The 22938-nt window shown below is 41.7% G+C and overlaps 1 long non-coding RNA gene across 1 annotated transcript in view; it reads left to right on the forward strand.

Moving 5' to 3' along the window:
* The first annotated feature begins 575 nt into the window (after window positions 1-575).
* LOC123334629 overlaps window positions 576-22938 on the forward strand; it is a 54611-nt gene continuing 32248 nt past the window's right edge. The window contains exon 1 of the long non-coding RNA XR_006552610.1: window positions 576-833. This is a non-coding gene — a long non-coding RNA (uncharacterized LOC123334629). The remainder of the gene's footprint in view (window positions 834-22938) is intronic.

The following is a 22938-nucleotide window of genomic DNA, read 5'->3' on the forward strand; positions in this document are numbered from 1 at the left end:
CATACAGTAGTGAGGACTAGGCATTTTATTGGCTCTGACATAGCTGAGTTTTTATTTGGTCCAAGCCAGAGTTTCTCTTGTTATCAAACCAACGTTTGTTGAATTTTCCATCTTGGTTTTTTTTTGTTGTTTTTTTTCTGAGGCCAATCATTGGGCTTCTCTAAATCAGATTTTCTAGGTTATCAATTGGGGAAATTTCCTGTTGGACCATGATTGAGGTTTGCTTGCTGTTGGTTCCTTTAAGGGCAGCATTCCTTGCAGAAATGTCAACAAGGTGATTTCTTTTAGCTTCCAGAGAGCCAAGTTTGGAATATCCTAGAATCTTTTAATAGCTAAAGTGGCAGGTAAAAGTATTGCATCCCATAATTCCTGGACTTAGGTGCCATTTTAAAGTTTATTTCTGCTGGAAGTAAGAAAGACAAGTTGCTTCAGAAACATTATGAAGTTGTGAACCACTGAATATTTTATCTAGTATCAGTATGAATATTGATAGCTTTGTATTTGTCTAAAGTGCAAACCTGTGTAAGAGGATATAATTCAGTCTGTTGGACTGAAGTAGCTGTAGGTGAAGATGCTGCCTGAACTACATCAAAAGAAACTGAAATAGCATACCAAGCACAATATCTACTATTGCCACTTTTAAATAGCAGCCATCAGTGAAGTGAGAAGTGGGCATTAACCAAAGGACTTTCCTGCAGTTCTTCATCGGGAGTGAGGATATGGCCTCTCAGGGCCAAGCAGTGATGAGAGACCTTGTCAGTCATGGAAGGGAGAAGAGAAGCTGGGTCATGCAAGTTGCATGAGAAGCAGTTAACAAAAGGATTTCACTGGAGGTGAGTGGCTGAGTGAAAAATGTTGAGTGTGATGAGAACTCAGGAGAACTTCTACTGCCTAAGGTACAAACATTGTTAAAGAGGAAAGTGAAAGTGTTCATCTCTCAGTCATGTCTGACATCTTTGTGACCCCATGGATTATACCCCTCCAGTCTCCTTTGTTCATGGGATTTTCCAGGCAGAATTATGGGAGTGGGTAGCCATTCCCTTCTCCAGGGGATCTTCCCAAATTAAGAATCAAACCCAGGTCTCCCATATTGTGGGCAGAGTCTTTACTGTCTGAGCCACCAAGGAAGCCCCATTAAAAGGCATCTCACAATCGTTTTCTTAGTGGCCTTAACTGAAAGGGCAGTGGCTGTATTGGCTCTAAGGCAAGGTGGCAGAGTATCCCCGTGCCGCAGGGTCCAGCGCTTGGCTATTATACTCTGTGGGTCCATGGTGGTTCCCTTGTTTTGGGCCAGGACCCCAAGGGCATTTCCTTCATATTCATATACAAAAAGATGAGATACCCAAGGGCAATTAGGTTCATCAAGCTCTTTTTCACTACTTCGAAGGCTATGTTGTCTGATCATTTCCTTAATGTTGAGTCAGAGTTGTTGTTCCTTAGTAGAATATACTAAGGAGGTTTGGTCACAAGAGAGAAATTTGAAATCCAATTATGGTAATAAGCAATTAGCTCAGGAAATCCTTCCAGTTCGAGATTCGTTTGGGGTTTTGGGAATCTTAGAATGGCCAAGAAGTACATTTAGATTTAGGTGTAGCTCTTGTTCTGATCCCAACTTCCCCAGTGGCTCAGCACTAAAGAATCTGCCTGCAATGCAAGAGCTGCAGGTTCAATCCCTGGTCAGGGAAGATACCCTGGAGGAGGGTATGGCAACCCACTCTAGTACTCTTGGCCAGGAGAATCCCATGGGCAGAGAAGCCTGGCAGGCTACAGTCCATGGAGTCCCAGAGTCAGATACAACTGAAGCGACTGGGCACACATGCAGGAATGGGTATTAGCAGCATATAAGGAACAGTGCATGCACACTGTATGATACACTGAGTGTATGATAACAGTGTTGTTTATTGCCCAGAGTTCTAGAACAATCCTCTGCCCTCAGCCCTTATGTTTTCTCATTGGAAAAATAATAATATTACAGGGACCAGTACAAAGGACAGTGAGGGTTTGAGACTTACAATATTCAATTACAGGCTTTATGCCTTGAAGGGCTTCTTTACTCTAGAGAGAGGTTTTCAGGGATGTATTAGAATCTTGATTGGAGGTATGCTGTAAATGTGTTGATATCAGCTGGTAATTTTGCCCAGAAGTAGAGGGTTAACTGGTTCAATAAGAACAAACTATCAGTATTTGCAGAATCAGCTCTAGTATTTTCAAAGATGGAGCAAGAAGTAGATGTCAAAGTGTCACTTAATTCACCTGGTTGTCTGTTTTGATGAACTACTGTCAAATTCTAGATTTATTTCCCTCTTATGGGAGAAGAAGGTTCTGGCATGATTCTTCTCTAAGACATCTCAGCCAACTAAATTGATGGAATGGGGGAACATACAAGAAAAGGGTATATATATTGCTGTCTGAAGTACCTAGATAATAGTATGTTATGCGCATTTCCTGAGTTGTTTTACAGATGTAAAAAACCCTCACCAAATGGAAGACATTAATTACCTGATGACTCATGACCACATAGCCCCAGGCCTCCTGGAGCTTAAGGACTGACAATGTTAACCCCTGTGACAAGGCCCTGCTGCTACTGCTAAGTCACCTCTGTCATGTCTGACTCTGTGCGACCCCATGGACCGCAGCCTACCAGGCTCCTCTGTCCATGGGATTTTCCAGGCAAGAATACTGGAGTGGGGTACCATTGCCTTCTCCATCACCATCAACCAGCCAGAGAATTGTACAAGAACTGATCACACACCCTGAAACTTTCTCCCTCACCTGGCTTTGCAAAACCATTTGGGGACCTCGTTTTTTTAGAGCTGCTTCAGCCCAACCGACTGATTTATACCCTCTTACACAGGTTTTCACTTTAGACAAAGACAAAACTATCAACATTGATAGTGATACTAGATAAAATTATTTCTGAAGAGCCTGAATGAGAGCAATCAGTCCAGCTTTGTCCCATGCCTGGGCCATCAGGCAAGTGGCTTTCATCTCTTCACACAATGACTGAGGCACCATGAAGAGAATGGGACAGGGGCAGCAAAATGAGGTGTTTATTGGTGTGGGAGCTGAGGTCATCCCCTGCTATTTCCAAAAGAATTTTCGATGAAGTGAAGGGAATATGGATCAAATTATGGTCAAGATATCTGGCAGGGCACATTCAAAGATCAGCTAAATTTAAGACATTTGTAGCAATTCACAAGAGAAGCACAGGGCATTTTCTTTTGTAAGTCTCCGGGAACAATTCTGTGTCTCTTCTCCACACCGTATATCCTAGAGTCTAAGTGAGCTTCTACCACAAGTCCTGGGGTTTGCTATCTACAAAATCTGCATATCACCTCTTTTTTTTTTTTTTTTTACCACCTCTAATTCCACCTAGACTTTTCAGCTGGACAAACTATATGCAGAAGAGACAAGGGCATTTTTACACAGCTTGACTAGGGTTTAAGTTGAAAACTTTAAGCTCCTTTTGTCCTGTTGTCACTCACAGGATATGACAACCAAGTTGTCTGGGCTTCTATTGGGGGAAAGAACGGTATAACACAGCTGAGGATGGATAGCGTGGAATCCTAAGTTTTCAAAATAAGCTTACAGAAGTCTTTCACTCCCTTGCTGATAATGACTCAGGAAGCAGTCAGGAGGGTAAAATCCCTTTCGGGTGACAACCTTATTCAATGATCAGTGACCCAAGTGCCTTTCTCTGAGGTGAGTGGAATAGGAGAATGGAGGGGAAAGGAGTGTCTAAATTTTTTGAGTTGATTTTTTAGTGGGTCCTCCCAACATCAGTGATACCAGAAGCCTGTGAATGGCAGGGGCCACCAGATGCCTGACCATCAGCTCATCAAGTGACTTTCACAATACCTACCACACTATCATCATACTGCAGATGATCTGGAAAACTGGAAACAGGACAGATCAGCTTCAAGAGCACACTGGTGTGACTGGAGTCAGCTGTTCAGACTTGTCAGGGAGGAAGACATTTTTCTCTACCCTTCTAGGTTCTTCTGGTTAATCTAAGCATTAAACTGATATGATGCAAATTAACAGAAGACCAAAGTTTAGTCACATGTATACATGGGAGAGATCCAGGAAAACTGTATAACTCACCGAAATGGTTGAAGTCCTCACTTTAAATACCATCCTTGGCTGAAGACAAAAGAAGATGTTGGGGTAGTGGCTTGGGACTTCAAACGGGAGGAAGGCAATTCACAGGGAGCTGGAAAAGCAAAGATTTGGTAAACCAATGTTTGTTGGGCCAGGCAGAGATAATAGGACACAGAGAGGAATTTTACCAAACAGTCTGTGTTGGGTTCCTTCCTGTCCACTATAGCTAGCTCTAGTTACATATGATGATGTTCTCTTCCTGGTACAAGTCTTCTATTTACATTCTCTTAGCAGTTAGGGAGAAGGTCAAAGTTTCTTCCTGAGTCTTTTGGGCCTTGATAATTTTCATCTTGAAATAGTCCACATGACAAAGAGAGATTTTGGGGGTATCAAGTTCTGCTCCTCTACTGATTGGAACAATAACATGTTAACTTGAAAAAGTGTCCACAGAGATGAGGCAGCACCAAGAACCCTGAGAGGGGGCAAGAGTTGAGTGTGGTCAACTAGTCAGTAATGGGTAAAGACATGCCCTCTGCCGTTCACTCTCATACTGCAGAGTGAACCAGTGTCATTCGCATGACCCACAGCCTGGTATGAGTAAGTAAGCACTGTATCACAGTTTTACAGACCTTTCTTGCAGCCAGATCTATGATGGTGCAGGGGTTGCCATGTCCAGTGCAATGAGACCAGGCAGCAAGGGCAGAGCCTGTCCAGTGCAGCTTGATCAGCAGATTTAGTCTCTTCAGGGACTAGTCCCTTTCTGTGAACACATACATGAGACAATCTTTATCAAAATAGAAGTTCAAAATCTAATTTTAAATTTATATGGGTATGTAAAGAATCAAAATAGCCAAAAAATTGAGAAAATCTTGGGGTTGTAAGTTTGATATTGAAAAACTACCTAATTTGAAAATTTAAGTCAACAAGACATGTATTGTAACAATATCTATGTATTGTTTACATAGATATGGATGTATATCTTAATGGAACAGAAATATAGGTCCAGAAATAAATCTTTTCATTAATGATCAATTCATTTTTGACAAAAATGCTAAAATGATTTGACATTTATAAAATATATTTTCAAAAAAAGTGTGCTGGAACCATTGAATGGATCTATAAGTAAAAACAAAACAAACAAGCAAAACAAACAAATAATAAAACACCCAAACAAACAAAATTCTTAAATCTTTATTTCATATATATATATATACATATATATATATATACATATATATATACATACACACACCAAAATTAAACCAAAACAAGTCTAAACCTAAGTGATAAAAATATGAAATTTCCCAGAGAACAAAACAAGAGAAAATATTCATGATACTGGGAAAGGAAAAGTGTTCTTAGATACAGCATCATAAAACATGGTCCATAAAAGAATAATTTGATAAACTGAACTTCAGCAAAATTAAAACTCATTGCACTTCAAAACACATAGTTATGAAATGAAAAGTCAAGCCACAGACTGAGATAAAATGTTGACAAATCATAGTTTTGATAATAGATTTGTGCATATATATATAAGGAACAGCTATTCAATGACAAGAAGCCAAGAAGAAACCAACTATTATAATATGGGCAAATATATGAGTAGTCATTTCAACAAGGAAAATAGGACTCTTTAGTTACTTGGTAAGGCATTGTTTCATTTCCACTTGTTTGTAATTTTCCAACTTTACTTCTGTTGTTAATGTTTAATTTCATTCCATGGTAGTTAGACCATTTACTTTGCATGATTTCAATCCTTTAAAATTTATTGAAACTTGTTTTATGGCCTAACATATGTTCTACCATAGAAAATGTTCCTTGCACACTTGAGAAGTTATTGAGTGAATTGTTAGGTTGTCAAGTCTTTGTTGATTTTTTGCCTACTTATGCCATATATTTCAGAAATAGAGAATTGAAGTTTCCAACTATTATGGTACAACTGTATTTCTTTCTGCAATTTTATCTTTATTCTCATGTGTACGGGCACTCTTTTGTTAAGTACATATACATAATCACTATATCTCTTAAAATATTGATTTTTTAAATCATAATTATCATCCTTTTTATCACTAGTGACTTTTTAAAACAAATCTGTTTTATGTGGTATTAGTATAACCACTCTAAATTTCTTGTGGTTTCTGTTTGCAAAATGTAACTTATATATCCTTTTACTTTCAATAGTTTTATATCATTACATCTGAAGTATATTTCTTGCAGAAAGCATACAGATGGATCTTATGTTTTTAATAGTTTGACAATTTTTGGTTTTTGATTGATTTACTTATTCCACTAACACAGTGTTATTCCTGACACTATCAGAAGTGCACATGCCACTTTATTTATTATTTTCTCTAAGTCTTGTGTCTTGAATAGAAAATGCTCTCAGATTGGTCTTTTGTCTTCTCTTTGATGTCAAGTTCATTGTTCTCCATGGCCCCTGGTTCTGTCCTCTGGGATAGATAGCATTGCTACATCACATTCCTTGGTCACTTTCAAAATACATTGGAAAACATGCTTTTTATTTTATATCTAAAATATGTTTTCAATACGTTTCATGCCTGTAATAAGTTAGTATCCCAAAAGTATCTTCACAGCTGAAATAGTCTTAGTCTCATTTAGTCTAGGCTGGCTACCAGATTGTACATGCGTGCATATGTGTGGTATGCAAGTAATTGTGTTTTATCCCAGGAATAAAAGGATGGCTTAATTTTGGCAGGTCTGTAATGTAGTAATTAATTATATTAATTGATTAATGGAGAGGTATATATGATCATCTACCTACATTCATAAAAGTGTTTAAAATTAATAAATATTAATAAAACATGAACTTCTTCTGGGTAGGAGGATAGTGCATCTTAACAAAGTAGGAACAGGAATCATTTTCTTAACTCAGCAATATGCATTTATTCAAGGCACAAGTATTACCGAGCACGTACTATGTGTGAATTATTTCTTAAGGTTACTGGGATTATATGAGAAAACAAAACCAAGTTCTTGCTTTCATGAAGTTCGTATATATTTATGAGAGAGCGAAAAATAGAAAACTAAGCAACAAACTAAATAAAATAAAATAATACAAATAATAAAGGATAATAAAAAAGGAGGATTTTATTTTTTAATGAAGTTCAGGTTCTTGATGTCTCACCACAGAAAAAACTCAGTAAAAGACAAAGTGATAGATAAGAAGTGGATTTATTTGGAGAGAAGCACACTCCACAGACAGAGTGTGTACCATCTCAGAAGTCAAGAGCAGCCCCAGGGTATGGGGGTGTCACTTTTTATAGGACTGGATAATTTCATAGACTAATGAGTAGGAGGAGTATTCCAGCTATTTTGGGGAAGGGTTGGTGTTTCCAGGAATTGAGCCTCTGTCCACTTTATGACCTTTCTGGTGGTCTTGGAACTGTCACAGTGCTGGTGAGTATATCACTTAGATGCTGATGTTTTACAGTGAGCATATGTGTGTGTGTGTGTGTGTTACTCACTCAGTCGTGTCTGACTCTTTGCAAGTCCCTGGACTGTAGCCTGCCAGGATGCTCTGTCCATGGAATTTTCTAGGCAAGTCAACTGGAGTGAGTTGCCATTCCCTTCTCCAGGGGATCTTCCCAACCCAGGGATCAAACCTGGATTTTCTGCATTGCAGGCAGATTCTATAAATCTGGGTCACCAGGGAAGCCAAAGCTCAATGTCTAGGGAAAATTGACTTGTCCACCATCTTGGACCCATTTGGTTCCAATCAGTTTATGTCATGTCCTTGGGCTATGTTTTTCTTTTAAAGGTTGTGCCCTTCTCCCTTCCATCCAGTTTCAGAAATATTGGAGTAAGGTGTAACATTATAATTTTCAAAAGAATGGTTAGAAGAGTCTTTACATTGAGTGTTTCTAGCAAAATATACCTTTAAAAATAATCGATAGAGTCATCAAGAGTATTCAGTTCATTTTGGGGAAAAATATACTTAGAGGTTTACCACTCTCCTTCTATATAGCTAGAAGAGTAAGAAAAGAAATTGAGAATGACTGAGAGAGAGAGGGAGATGGGTAGAGAGAGAACATTATAGATTATTAGAACTAAGGAAAGAGTTGAACAAGGCTATTGGATTCAAAGTTACTGTATGAAGTTATGTTGCTTTCAGATATATGGGGAACTACAAATACAATTAATTTTACATTTTCAACATCACAAAAATGAAGAAACATATGCTTTAGTTAACATTCTCTGACCCCTCAAGCCCTAGACAACCACAATCTACCCTCTGAGTCTATATATTCCTTTGTTCTGGACATTTCATATGAAGAGAATTGTATACTATGTGGTCTTCATAATTGACTTATTTCACTTGTCACAATGTCGTCAAGGTTTATCCATGTGACAGCATATAGTAGAACTATATTCCTTTTATACAGATGGATAATAGTCCACTGTTAGAATACACTTCATTTTGTTTATCTGTTCATCAGCTGATGGACACTTGGATAATTTCCACTTCTTAGCAGTTATGAATAGTGCTGATATGAACATGCTTGTATGAGTTTTATGTGGACATATGTTTTCGTTTCCCATGTGCATGTACCTATAAGTGGAATTGATGGTATCTCTATGTTTCATACTGTGGTGGATTCATTTTGATATTTGGCAAAACTAATACAATTATGTAAAGTTTAAAAAAAAAAAAACTTAAAAAAAAAAAAAAGAAAAAGAAACTTCCAGAGTATTTTCAAGGGTAGCTTCATCATTTTATATTCTCAACTGCCAGGAGCTGGCCTGAGGAACTCCACCCATGGCAAAGGTCATGAGGGAGGAGGCTCGGCATACGCAAAGGCTGGATCGAGCCTCAAGAGTCCCCCTGGAAATTCTCGAGCATCTACCCCCAAAACTAGAGTCTGCCTACTTTCTGCTTTGTGCTTTCACCTACACTTTATGGGGGGCTGTCCCCCACTACCTCTCTCTGAAAAAAGAGTTAGCTTACAGCTCCAGTTAATAATTCCTGGGTGTGACAGTGTTTCAACCTACAAACTCCTTTGGAAATCCTCTAGCCTGCCTGAATAGGTTTTTCTGGCCACATGTGATTGTTCAGAGCCTCCCAACTGTGAGAGGCAGGAGCTGTTCTAAACTGTCTAAACACAGATTCCTTTGAGTAGTTAAAAGATTGATTAGAAATTGTATTGGTGAAGGGTTTTTCACTTGTTGGGCCAATGTTTGCTGCTAAGTCTCCATATCCCTTACTTACTGTGTCCTTGGCAGTGTATTGATTGATATAATTGGTGTATAGAAATGTAAGTAGTAGCCTCAATGTTTGTAACCTTGGACCCTTGAGTTAATTCTTTTCTTGATTGAGCCCACCTCACCTTTGCCCTATAGGAATGCAACTTTATCCAATGCTTTTTGGAGGCTGGCGCCTGACTTTAGAATAATCACCTTTAGAGAAAAATAAGTTTCTTAAAATGTTAACAGGCCTCCTGGCCAGAAGATGATGTAAATCACCTAAACTTTTGCATATGATAAGTTTGAAAGCCTGGCTTCGATTAGGATCAGGAACTGCTGTCCTTGCATGACTCTACCCCTTCCCCCCGATCCTCTATGCACAACTTAAGGTCTAAAACTACTTTGGAAAATAAAGTACATCCTTTTGTTCACCGAAATTTGGTCTCCCCATGTCGTTCTTTCTTTCTCCTTCTGGCTGAATTTTTCCTCTGAGGTGGGGAAGCGCGTCAAGCCTACTAATTTTGCCTGGGCTTCTAAGATCTGACCAGGGAGGTCTTAGTGTCTCCTCTCCTTCGGGAGAATGGGAGGACGCCTGCGGCCTTCGTAGGTGACGTAAATTCCCTGCTTTGGAATTTTATTCAGCCTCTTTTCTTCACTGAATTTCTTCGCTGAGCTATCCTTATTTCACCACTCTTTATATCCTTAATTAACATTTAATTAAGCAGTTGTTTCCTGATCTTGCCTACGCCGTCCCCGCTTCGAATTCCCTGGATCCACCGGGGCTGGACCCCGGCACTCAACAGCTATATATGAGTGCTCTGATTTCGCCATCATTGGGCTGTGTTTGATATTTTCTGGAGCCACAGTACCAGAGCCTTTAAAATCTTCTAGTGTTCTTGTTTTTCCCTCTCCTGTTATTTTGCATTTTCTTAAGAATGCCTCCTCAAATTCCTCTTCCTCTGCAGCATTTTCTTCTGTAACCTACTGCAACTTTAATTGATCCCTGTTGGTGTGAAGGTCAAGTGTGGGCAGAAGCAGTGATATATACTCTTATGACTAAATTTCTATCTTTTAGTAGGTCTGTATTTTTAGGTTGTGTTCCTTAACTTTCCCTTGCCCTACTAGGTAAGACAGAAATACCAGAATTCCTCCTCCAGAAATACAAAGATGCCTCCTTGGCAGATGAGATAAGTACCCCCCCCCCCCCCCCTCCGGAGAACATGCCTTTGCTACAGACAACCCTCTGGACATATTTCAGAATGGTTACTTCCTCTTTCTTCTGTCAGAGCCAAGAGGGGATTTGTTACTGTTTTTCATCACCATAAGAACAGGATGGGTTCCCTGGAGGCTTAGCAGTAAAGAATTCACCTGCAATGCAGGAGGCACAGGTTCAGTTCCTGGGTCAGGAAAATTCCCTGGAGAAGGAAATGGCAACCCACTCCAGTATTCTTGTCTGGGGAATTCCATGGACAGAGGAGCCTGGCGAGCTACAGCCCACGGGGTTGCCAAGAGTCAGACACAACCAAACAACAACATTCCCCTCTTCTTCCCTCTCCGTGAGAACTTAATAGGTTCCTGAAGGTGAAGCCCATGACCACGTGGGGACCCCAGGAGTCCCTCTCTTCACACTCCTCCTCCAGCTCTTCTTCAAAATTATCATTTAATGTTCCCCCCAGTTTATAGTTCTGGCAACTTCTCCAGGTGAGCTGCTTGCTCTCTGGACTCACCTGTCTCTTCAGGTTTCAAGGCAGAAGTTTGTCCAAAAACTGAGGAAAGTCAGTGATTTCCAGTTTATTTATCTTCTTCTTGTTTTTAGGATGGGAGTAACATTTTCCAAACTTTTTACACATCAGAACTGAAACTGCAACAGTTTGAACAGCAAATTGGTTACTCTTATGCAAGTCAAAGTAAGCATACCATTGACCCCATCATTTCATATGAAAACTTCTATGTGTCCTCAAAATTCATGGATAAGAATTTTCAGTGAAGTACTGTATAAAAATATAGAAAAATCTTAGTTGACCCTTGACATAGGGATGAATATTTGATTTTCATTTATAACAATGGAGAATGAAAATGAATACATATATACTTGCTTTACATATATCAACATGAAAAGTGAAAGTGACAGTGTTATATCCACATGGATACATCTCAGAACATAACACTGATAGAAGCAAGTTGCCAATGTTACATAGAGAATTATTTATGTAAGTTCTGTGATCAGTCCCTCGGTCATGTCTGACTCTTTGTGACCCAATGGACTGTAACCAAACAGACTCCTTTTGAGCATAGAATTTTTCAGGCAAGAATGCTGGAGTGGGTTGCCATGCTCTCCTCCACAGGATCTTTCTGACCCAGGATCAAACCCATGTATTTTGTGTATCCTGCATTGCAGGTAGATTTTTTAACACTACCACTGCCTGGGAAGCCTGTTATGTGATTTGGAAGTGTACCAAAGGATGATATGTAGCTTATGGTAAACAGAACTAAAGCATTCAAGGACAAAGTAGAGAATGATTTCCAAACGGGCCTGTCTCAGGGATGTAACAAGAAGAAGCGGTGGCCAGAGGATCTAGCATATCTGCGAAGATGATAAATTTTGGAGATCTGAATCAAAATTGGCAAAATGTGCTAAGTGAACTAAGCCAGACACAAGACAAATATTGCATGAAATCACTGCTACTGCTAAGTCACTTCAGTCGTGTCCGACTCTGTGTAACCCCATAGACGGCAGCCACCAGGCTCCCCCTTCCCTGGGATTCTCCAGGCAAGAACACTGGAGTGGGTTGCCATTTCCTTCTCCAATGCATGAAAGTGAAAAGTGAAAGTGAAGTCGCTCAGTCGTGTCCTACTCTTAGCGACCTCATGGCTCCTCCATCCATGGGATTTTCCAGGCAAGAGTACTGGAGTGGGGTGCCATTGCCTTCTCCATAATCTAGAACAGTTGAACTAGGTGATGCAGAGAATAGAAGGATGGTTGCCAGGGGCTTGTGGATGGGGAGATTAAGGAGAAGTTAGTTCAAGGGTACAAACTATAACTTCACTATAACATGAAGTTCCAGAGACCTAATGTGCAGAATGGTAACTATAGTTAATAATAATGTGTTGTGTACTTGACATTTGCTGAGAGTTGATTGCAACTATTCACATCAAACACACCCACAAAAGGTACCTGTGAGGTGAGGGACATATTAATTAGCTTGATTGTGAGAATCATTTCACAGGTATACTTATATCAAAACACAATGTTGTATACTTAAATATATACAATTTTTAAGTTTGTCAATCACACCTCAATTAAGCTGACAGAATATGAGTGGGAACAAGTTAAAGAGGATAAAGAAGAAACAAGGTTGGTCACGAGGCTGGGTGACAGGTTTATGGGTGTCCATTGCACAATTTTCTCTCCTCTGTATGTGTTTAAAAATCTCTAAAATAAAAAGGTTTTTTAAAAAGCTTCAAAATGTAAAAATCAAGAAATTTCTATTTAAAGTGTTTCATATTCTTTTCTGTGTTGGATATGTTTCAAAATCTTTAAAAATGAAAATCTAGATAAAGCAGGTTTTTTACTAGACAGGAAAAAGCAGAAGAGCTGCAAGAAAATTGAGGAAAAGCATGGGGGATAGGCAAAATGATAGCAACAGAGACTAACATTTATTAATCAACTCTCATGTTGTAGAAATTAAAATACACTTGCTCCTTGGAAGGAAAGCTATGACAAACTTCAGTCAGTTCAGTTGCTCAGTCATGTCCAACTCTTTATGACCCCATGGACTGCAGCATACCATGCTTCCCTGCCCATCACCAACTCCCAGAGCTTGCTCAAACTCATATCAAATGAGTCAGTGATGCCATCCAATCATCTCACCCTCTGTCTTCCCCTTCTCCTCCTGCCTTCAATCTTTCCCAGCATCAGGGGCTTTTTCTTTTTTCTTTTTTTTAATTTTATTTTATTTTTAAACTTTACATAACTGTATTAGTTTTGCCAAATATCAAAATGAATCCGCCACAGGTATACATGTGTTCCCCATCCTGAAAATATCATGTATGAAACGAGTTGCCAGTCCAGGTTCGAAGCACGATACTGGATGCTTGGGGCTGGTGCACTGGGACGACCCAGAAGGATGGAATGGGGAGGGAGGAGGGAGGAGGGTTCAGGGGCTTTTTCAATGAGTCAGTTCTTCACATCAGGTGACCAAAGTATTAGAGCTTCAGCTTCAGAATCAGTCCTTCCATTTCAGGGCTGATTTCCTTCAGGATTGACTGATTTCATCTTGTTGTAGCCCAAGGAGCTTTCAAAAGTCTTCTGCAACACCACAGTTTAGAAGAATCAGTTCTTTGGTGCTCAGCTTTCTTACATTGACAAGCCAAGACTGTGTATGAAAAAGCAGAAACATCATTTTGTCAACAAAGGTCTGTCTAGTCAAAGTTATTAGCTTCCAGTAGTCACGTACAGATTTGAGAGTAGAGCAAGGAGATCAAACCTGTCAATTCTAAAGGAAATCAACCCTGAGTATTCATGGGAGGTACTGATGCTGAAGTTCCAATACTTTGGCCATCTGATGCAAAGAGGCAACTCATTGGAAAAGACTCTGATGCTTGGGAAAACTGAAGGCGAAAGGAGAAGGGGACAGCAGAGTACGAGACAGTTGTGCCAGGGGAGTGTGTAATTTCCTTGATTCTGTCTCGCTACAGCAAAAATTTGAAGCGACAAACAGACCAGTGTTACAGCTTGGTTACAGCTCAATTTAAACTGTGGACCAGTATTACAGTTCATTTACAGCTCAGTATTATTTGCAAGCAAAGGAAAATACATTCTCGAGGTTTGGGCGTGGGTCGACCCAAAAGATGTGAAGAAAAGAAAAGAGAAGACAGAGGCTCAGTTTGCGCTTCTCTTTTTATGTTTTTTTTTTTTTTTTTTCTCCTCCTCCTGAGCCTGCCCTATGTAAACTGGGAGGACTTCTGTTTCATCTGAGATTCTCACTCTGGTCCTCAAACCTTCCTTTGTTCTATTTTCACCAGCTTTTTCCTTTCTTTGTCTTTTAGCCACAGCTATTTTGGAAACTTTTTTCCTATTCTAACTACCTAACATTTCCCCCTCAAGAAATGGGAGGCCCAATTCTTTGGGAATAGTGGCATCAAGGTCTCTCTGGCTATGTCCTGCTGAGCTGGGATGGCAAGGGACATTGGGTCTTCCCCTCTTGCTAGTCTCAGACCTCGGAGTCCTTATAGCAGTGTCCATCCAGGGGTGAGTGATATCTTCCGTGGTTGGGTGTAGTTTTATACATCCTTATGGAACTGGCACAGCATGTTGTAGCTTGTTGACAGGTGTATTGAGTGTCCTCCTCTGTTTTCTTCCATGGCTTGACTTGTGAGTAGTGAATCCAGGAGTTGTGTCCTGATACCTTGACTGTTGTGGGGGTAGAAAGTGTTACAGGGTAGGGGCCCTTCCATGTGGATTGGAGTTGAGCCTTTGGGGACCCATCCTTCCAGACTTTAATTAGGACTTGAGTCCCTGGAGCATATAGTGGTGGCTATTTAGAATCTTTTGGGTCCTGGTCAACATCCCACAAGCGTATATCTTGTTGGAATTGCCCAATGGCCTTGGTATAAGACCAGAGGGTCTGAGCCTCCAGATATAGGAATGTCTCCCATATAGCATCTCATAATGGCTAAGACCAACCTGTTCCTTAGGGACAATACAGATGCAGAGGAGAGCTATTGATAAAGCCTGCTTCAAACCCAGGGAGTTCTGCTGGGTTTTTATTGCTGATTTTAAGAATTGGTTGGCTCTTTCTACTTTTTCTGAAGACTGAGGCCTCCAGGCACAATGGAGGTAATAAGTAATGCCCAATGCTTTAGAGACCCCTTCTGCTGCTGCTGCTGCTGCTAAGTCGCTTCAGTCGTGTCCAACTCTGTGCGACCCCATAGATGGCAGCCCACCAGGCTCCCCCACCCCTGGGATTCTCCAGGCAAGAACACTGGAGTGGGCTGCCATTTCCTTCTCCGATGCATGAAAGTGAAAAAATAAAGTGAAGTCGCTCAGTCCCCTTAGATGACCATAAAAGTAAATGATATCCCATTGTTACTTTGTAATGACCTGGGCTGACCAACTCTCAGAATGATTTCATGGAGCAGTTTTTTACCACCTCCTTAGCCTTCCCAGTCTGGGTGGGAAAGCCATCAATCCATCCTGTGAATGTATTTATCATGACTAACAGGTATTTATACCCTTGAGAAACTGACATCTGGGTGAAGTCCATCAGCCAGTCCTCTCCTGTGTAGGTCCCATGTCGTTGGATGGGCTGGGCCAGCTGGGGTCTTTGAGCTCCTTGGGTGTTGTTTAATTGGCAAGTGGGACAAGAGGAAACCACTTGCCTTATAGTCATTTGGTGGCCTGTTCCTCTGAAGGATCTTTCTAGTCATCTTTGGAGGGCCTTCTCCCCTAACTGAGTGGTGGTATGTTAGGAGTTAACCAACTTCCATTGGAGGTTCCAGGCAGAAAAAGGAGTCCCTCCTTTTGGAACCACCCCATATGATCTTGAAAGCCTACACTCTTAGCTTTAAGAGTCTCACCTTCAGTATATGAAGGAGTTTCTGACAAATTAGTCTGTGGAACTAGGGTGACAACTCCTTTTAGATCATTGGTCTGTAAGGCTGCTCTCTTAGCTGCCTGATCAGCTGCTTGGTTCCCTCGTGCCACTTCGGTGCTCCCTTTCTGGTGTCCTTTACAGTGGGAGACTGAAACCTCAGCGGGCAGATGGACTTCCTCCAAGAGCCTAAAGATTTGATCACCATATCTGATTGGGGACACTCAGGTGGTCAAATGGGCTCCTTCTTCCCAAATAGCAGCATGTGCATATAGCACCAGAAAGGCATAATTGGAGTCAGTGTAAATGGCTACTCTTTTTTCTTTTCCCAGGTCTGAAGCTCGAGTCAGGACTATGAGCTCAGCTAATTGGGATGAAGTACCTGGTGGCAAAGGTTTAGCCTCTATAGTCTCAAAATTGGAGACTACTGCATATCTGGCTCTTCTTTTTCCATCCAAGACAAAGCTGTACCAGATTTCCATCAATGTACCAGATTTCCTCAGGATTGGTCAGAGGATCTTCTGACAATCTCTCTTGGGGTTTTTGTCCAGTGGTCCAAAGTTTCTAGGTAAGAGTGAAAGGGGAGAGAGCCCTCAGGGGTAGGCAGGAGCATAGCTGGATTAAGAACCTCAAGGGAATATAGTCAGGCCTGGACTTTCCATCAGCATTACTTGATATCTGAGGATACTTTGATCATACATCCATAAATGGCCTCTCCCATTCAGGAGTTGTTTTACTTGGTGGCTGGTAAAAATAGTTAGTTTGCCCCCAAAAGAGACATTTAAAGCATCTTCTATCAAGACTGCAATAGCTGCAAGATTTCAAAGGCAGGGAGGCCAGCCTCAGATAGTTTAGTTGAGCCTCTTGGATAAATAAGCTACAGGCTGGGGCTCAGGTCCCAACCTTTGAGTTAACACTCCCAAGGACTCCCTCTCTTTCATGGACATAAAGTTGGAATGCTTTTCCTGGTCTGGCAACCTCAAGGTGGGTACTTGAGTTAAGGCTTGTTTTAGTGTAGCCTTTGCCTTCTTTTGAGGGGTTTCCCACATCAATGGGATTGAATCATCCCCTCCCTTTAAGCTTTCACATAAGCGCTGGGCAATTAGACCATAGTTGGGTATCCAGATTTTTCTGAGGTTTCCAGAAAAGGGGGGCTAACAGGGCTTACAACTATTTTCAAGTCATGGTGGAGGGCAATTGGAGCATCCCTTGTACTCGATCAGAGAACAACTTCCTGGACCCATGTGTAATCTGAACTTCCAGGTAAATGACCTTTGTCTCGACCATCTGTGCCTTAGCATGGGGGACTTATCCCCTCTCTGCCAAAAAGTTTAGAACCTGAATTGCATGTTATTGGTCATTTTTCTCATCTGGAGAGCAAATTAGTAGGTCATCTATATATTGTAATATTTTCCCATTAGATCCCAGGTCCAGATCTAGGCGATCCCAGCTAAGATCCTGACCAAACAGGTAGGTGCTATCTCTGAACCCCTGAGGTAATACTGTCCAAGTCATCAGTTGGTGTTTTTCTCCTGAAGCCTCCCACTTGAAGGGAAAAAGATATTGGGATTCTTTAGCCAGTGGTATACAAAGGAATGCATCTTTGAGATCCAGGACTGTAAAACACTTGGCACTGGGCTGGATTTCTCCCAAGATTACATAGTTGGATACTGTGGGATGGAGGGGAATATAGCTCCATTTATGATCCGGAGTTCTTGAACCATTCACCATGTTCTGTCCTTTTTCTTTACTGAGAGGATTAGGGTGATACATGATGAATTGGTGGGGACCAATAGCCCACAAGCAAGGAATTTATTTATTAAAGGCTGGTCAGCCTCACGAGAATTGGGTCCCTGGGCAGGTAGAGGTATGTTGACCTTCTGGGACCCCTGGACTGGTGGGTCCCCGAGCAGATTGAGGCATGACAGCCTTCTGAGGACCAGATCCCTAGGTGAGTCAAGGCAGGTCGACCTCCTGGGACCCCCAGACTGGAGTTGGGCATCCCCAAACTCTCCAGCATGACCAGTGCTGGGTAGGATTAAGGGGTTGTAATCTTAACTCATTACTAGTTTGTCCACCATGGATGGGAATAGATATCATGATGTAAAGCAATCCAAGCCTGTGCCCTGAGACTGGGAACTTCTTGAAACAGGCAAAAACCTTATCCTCTTGTTGCTCTTGAGGTAACATAAGTCACTGATTTCCTCCCCTAGTCCTCCATAAGAGCAGTTTAGGGTGTTTCCAATGATAAACATTTAACTATCATAGACCCACTCTAGGTAAAAACAGTAGTAATGACAGAGGAGTGGGTTACCTGGTGCTGCTAGGTACATTAAGAGGATTTTAATAATAAGTGGGGTGGAGTGATGTTACCTACAAGGGGGTACAGCCCTGGTTGTAGGAGTTAGTAAGTGGCTTAAGAACAAATTGATAAGAGGCAACAGACCAGATGTTCCATAAAAGTGGTGTGGAGATTTGATCTGGGGGTATGTTTTAACCTTAGGAGAAGGGTAGTAAGGGTTTGGGCCCAAACGGCCTGCAGGGCTAACTCCCAAAGTGACAAACCTTGTCCCTGGAAGCCCAATTGCCCTTGAAGGGATGCCACCAACAGATGGATTTCTAGCAGGCATTGTGCGCCTGTCCCCCACCCTAGCAGGTTCACTGAGAGATGCTGTTGTTGCACATGTTGTAGGAAACATGGAAAATGAAGGCCTGAATATCTACAGAGATCGGATATTATACAGTATTTCCCTCCCAAGGACTAGCTATTTTCTGGTTGTTCCTCCAGAAGATTGTAGAGGCAATGTTGTGGGCCCAGAGAGGGCTCAGGAAAAGAGCATGAAACAGGAGGGAAGGGGAAGGGCACAGCTTTTGAAAGAATGACATAGCCCAAGGGCATAACATAAACCAATTAAAATCAAATGGGTCCAAGATGACAAGTCAAATTCAACTAAATCTTGGTCCTCAATCTGCAAGTTAAATGACACACCCAGAGGTGCCAGGACAGTTCCAAGTCACTGTCAAAAGACCAAGGAGTAAGTCGTTCCCCAATTGTTAGAATGACCCTCCCACTCATTAGCATATGAAATCACCCAGCTCTAGAAAATAACCATACCTCATTCCATAGCCACCGCACGTGCGCCCTCTGTGCTGGCCCACACTCTTGGTGTTTGCTTCTCTCTGAATCTGAACCAATCTACCTCTTTCTTATTGCTGTGTGTCTCACTGAATTTTTTTTCAATGAGATGACAAGAACCTGAGCTTCATTAGGTCCTGAAATCAAGCACTGTGGGTTTTGGCCGAGTTCAAATCCCAGTCGGACATGACCAAGTGACCAAGCATAGCAAAGTCCCTGCCATGTGGGTTGGAGTCCCAATCTTAGGTAAACAGTTTCAAACACAACTTCAGAAATGGGAAGATGATGACATGGCCAATACTTTGTAAGCAGTGGCATAGATGGAGAGAGGAGCTGAAGGATGGGAGGAAAAAGCAGTGGGAAAAAAATGCCAAGGAATCCCCTTTGTAACCTGCTGGAAAAAATCTGCTAAATACCTGACCTGTGCTCACAGTTTTCATTGGCTTGATCCTTGGCACAAAGGAGATTAAGGACAGAAGAAACCTCACCTGCTTGGGCAACAGCTACTGGAGTACAGCAGACAGTGGAACCCTCAGGACACACTTGGAAGTAACCCCAGCCAGAACCTCTCAACTGCACTGACTGCTGCTCACCTGTTTGAGGGGCTTCAAGGAAACAAGAAATGAGAGACTGTAAAGGAATTAAGTTTTTTTCAGCCATATGTCCTTCCAGCCATATGAGCGAGGACCTCCTGCCTTAACCGGAGATCTCAGGGAATCGGAGACTGAGCTGCTTGTGCTTTCTGCTGAGTTTGTTTTTGCTGTCTTGGTTTCCAGAATTCTGGGCTTCTTGTTACTTCCCCTGCTCTGGGTTTTCTTCTAGTTCAGCTTCCACAGCCTGAGCTTTTGCCAAGTTGGGCTTCTGTTGCACTTGGCCTCTGCGTCACAGGGGCCGAGCCAATGTTGTTTCAGCCAGGTTAAATCCAAGAAACGGCACCAGAGATGTCGGGGGAGTGTGTAATTTCTTTTGTTCTGTCTTGCCACAGCGAAAATTTTAAGTGATGGACAGACCAAGTGTTACAGCTCGGTTACAGCTCAGTTTAAATGGCATACCCATGTTCCAGCTGGGTTACAGCTCAGTCTAAACTGCAGACCAGGGTTACAACTTTGTTACAGCTCAGTTTTATTTGGCAAGCAAAGGAAAATACATCCTCGAGGCATGAGGACAGGCTAACCCAAAAGAAGCGAAGAGAAAAGAAGAGAGAGTCTCAATTTTGGCTCCTCTTCTCATATGTTCCCCTCCCCCCCCACCACCGCCCCCTTCCCCCTCTCCCCGAGCCTGTCCTATGTAAATTGGGCTAGCCACGAGTGTTGTTTGTTTCACCCGAGGTTCTCGCTCTGGTCCTCAGACTTTCCTTTGTTCTATTTTCACCGGCTTTTTCCTTTCTTTGTCTTTTAGTTACCACTATTTTGGGCTCCTTTCTTCCTATTCTAACTACCTAACAGTTGGATAGCATCAGTGACTCAATGGACATGAGTTTGAGCAAACTCTAGGAGATGGTGAAGGACAGGGAAACCTGATGTGCTGCAGTCCATGGGGTTGCAGAGAGTCAGACCCAACTTAGTGACTGAACAGCAACAAATGTAAAAACTCTCCACAACAGTTTTACAAAATATGTTATTTTATTCACAAAATTATTATTGACATAAACTTCTGTCCCAACTTTACAAATAATAAATTACTGACTCTGAGAAGTTAAGTAACATTATTTTCCAGATCACACAGCTAGAGATAATAGTGCTATAGGCTGAAAGTTTTCTCTAAAGCCCATATTCACTATTTACACATTTTCAAATGGCTATCAACTCACTTTCTATGTATCCCTTGAATCCCTTGAATGAAAGTCATCCAGTTGTGTCCAATTCTTTGCTTCCCCAAAGACTGACCAGTCTATGAAATTCTCCAGGCCAGAATACTGGAGTAGGTAGCCATTTCCTTCTCCAGGGAATCTTCCCAACCCAGGGATCCAATCCAGATCTCTTGCCTTGCAGACAGATTCTTTACCAGCCGAGCCACCAGGGAAGTGTATGGATCCCAGTCATCACTGCATAGCTCAGATCCAACATGCTGGAGTTTTGTTGTTGTTCTTCAGTCTCTCAGTCATGCCCCACTCTTTGCAACACCACAAACTGCAGCACGCCAGGCTTCCCTGTCCTTCACCATCTCCTGGAGTTTCCTCAAACTCATGTCTATTGAGTTGGTGATGCCATCCAACCACCTCATCCTCTGTCACTCCCTTTCTTCCAGCACTCAGTCTTTCCCAGCATCCGGGTCTTTCCCAATGAGTCAGCTTTTCACATCAGGTGACTAAACTGGATGTCTAGCACCATCCAATTCTGTGTCTTTTGATGCAGATGTGGGTGGCAACCCCTGAGGCACAAACCAAATGGTTCCTGGTCTTTACCTCTCAGGTTCTGCATGACCCCATGGTGCTGAGGGGAAGTAGGAATGTTTTCACCACTGACCTTGTCTGGAGCCTCCATACCCTGCTCTCAGCCTTCTGTATTCTCAGCTGTGTCCATTGTCCCTGGTGGTACAGGGTCCAACTCACTCTCATCTTTCTGGAACCATGTCAATTCTCTTTATCATTCTTCACATATCAGGAAGCCCTCCTGGGAACATCAACTACTTCTCTGGTGCAAATGGAACTGTATAGAATTCTTATTTGTCACTGCTCCCTCTTTCCTCTCCTTGCTTCATGTGACAGAATGCCTATGGATCTCCCCACAACTGCTCCCTTTCAGAAGCTGTTTTCCTTCTTCAGGATCCTCTCTCATCCATCCATCTGCTTTTCTCACAGTCCCATCAGCAGCTTTCACTCAAAGGCTTGGGATTCCCTTTGAAGCCTTTGTTATGGAGATAAACAAAGAACTATAAAAACGCAAAGGGAGCAATTAATTCTGCATTAGGGGAATCAAGGAGGACATCAAAATGAAGGAGACTTTGGAGTTTGGCCTTGGAGCATGATTTAGTACTTAAAAAATCACCAAGAATTCAACCAGAAGGAAAATCCAGTCTTTTGCTATCTCAATTGACTGTCCTGGATGAAAACAGGGATAAGTGATATTTTTAACTTGTTGGGTTTCTAAGCCATTAAGTCCAGGCTGCAGAGAGTCGATGGGGCTTGGTCTGATGCTGGGGAAGGGAGAGAAGGCAGTCAAGCACTGAGTCCCTTTCATGTTTCCCTCAAGGTAAACTCTACCTTAAAGACTACCAAATCAAGTAAAATATAGTTGTCCTCTAGACCACTGCCTTACTAGGTCAGCTGTCATCCAGCTGAAACTGTTAGGAAAACGCACAGTAGATGCTTTTATAAAAGGAGCTGGTTGCCTTTTACATCATTTATCTCCAGCTTAACCTTGATGCCCTCCAATCTAGATATCGAAATAAAAACTTGTTAAATAGAAAGACATTCTGAACAACACATTGAAAACAAGGCATGGAAGTTAATGTCAGCTTGATTTGAAAATAAATAGTGGAGTGTGTGCTGGAAAGAAAGTTGGCTTTAGGTTTCAATAAACCAGAATTGGAATCCCCATTTTGTCACTTGACGGGGCTCCTAAAGGAAATCACTTTAGCTGTCTGTGGTCCCATTTGCTAGTGTTTAAAATGAGGATAAAGATGTCTAGTTCAATGTCTTGTTTAAGATTTAGAAACTGAAGCCAAATCTGTTCTCTGGACCCTGACAGTGAATTGAATGTTAGACTTTTGGGTGAAGTAGGAAAGAATAGCTTTCTTGCTTTGTCAGGCAAACAGGGCCACAGTGGACTAATTCCTTAAAAATTGCGTGACCCTTATGGAGGGGATAGTGAGGAGTCTTATAGTGTTCAAGGAGCAGAGCATGGCCAACTCATGGACTTTCTTCTGCCTGGTAATGAGGTGAGTGGGGGTCGGCATCATCCA

The sequence above is a fragment of the Bubalus bubalis genome, chromosome 8 (assembly GCF_019923935.1).
Source record: "Bubalus bubalis isolate 160015118507 breed Murrah chromosome 8, NDDB_SH_1, whole genome shotgun sequence".
Classification (NCBI taxonomy): domain Eukaryota; kingdom Metazoa; phylum Chordata; class Mammalia; order Artiodactyla; family Bovidae; genus Bubalus; species Bubalus bubalis.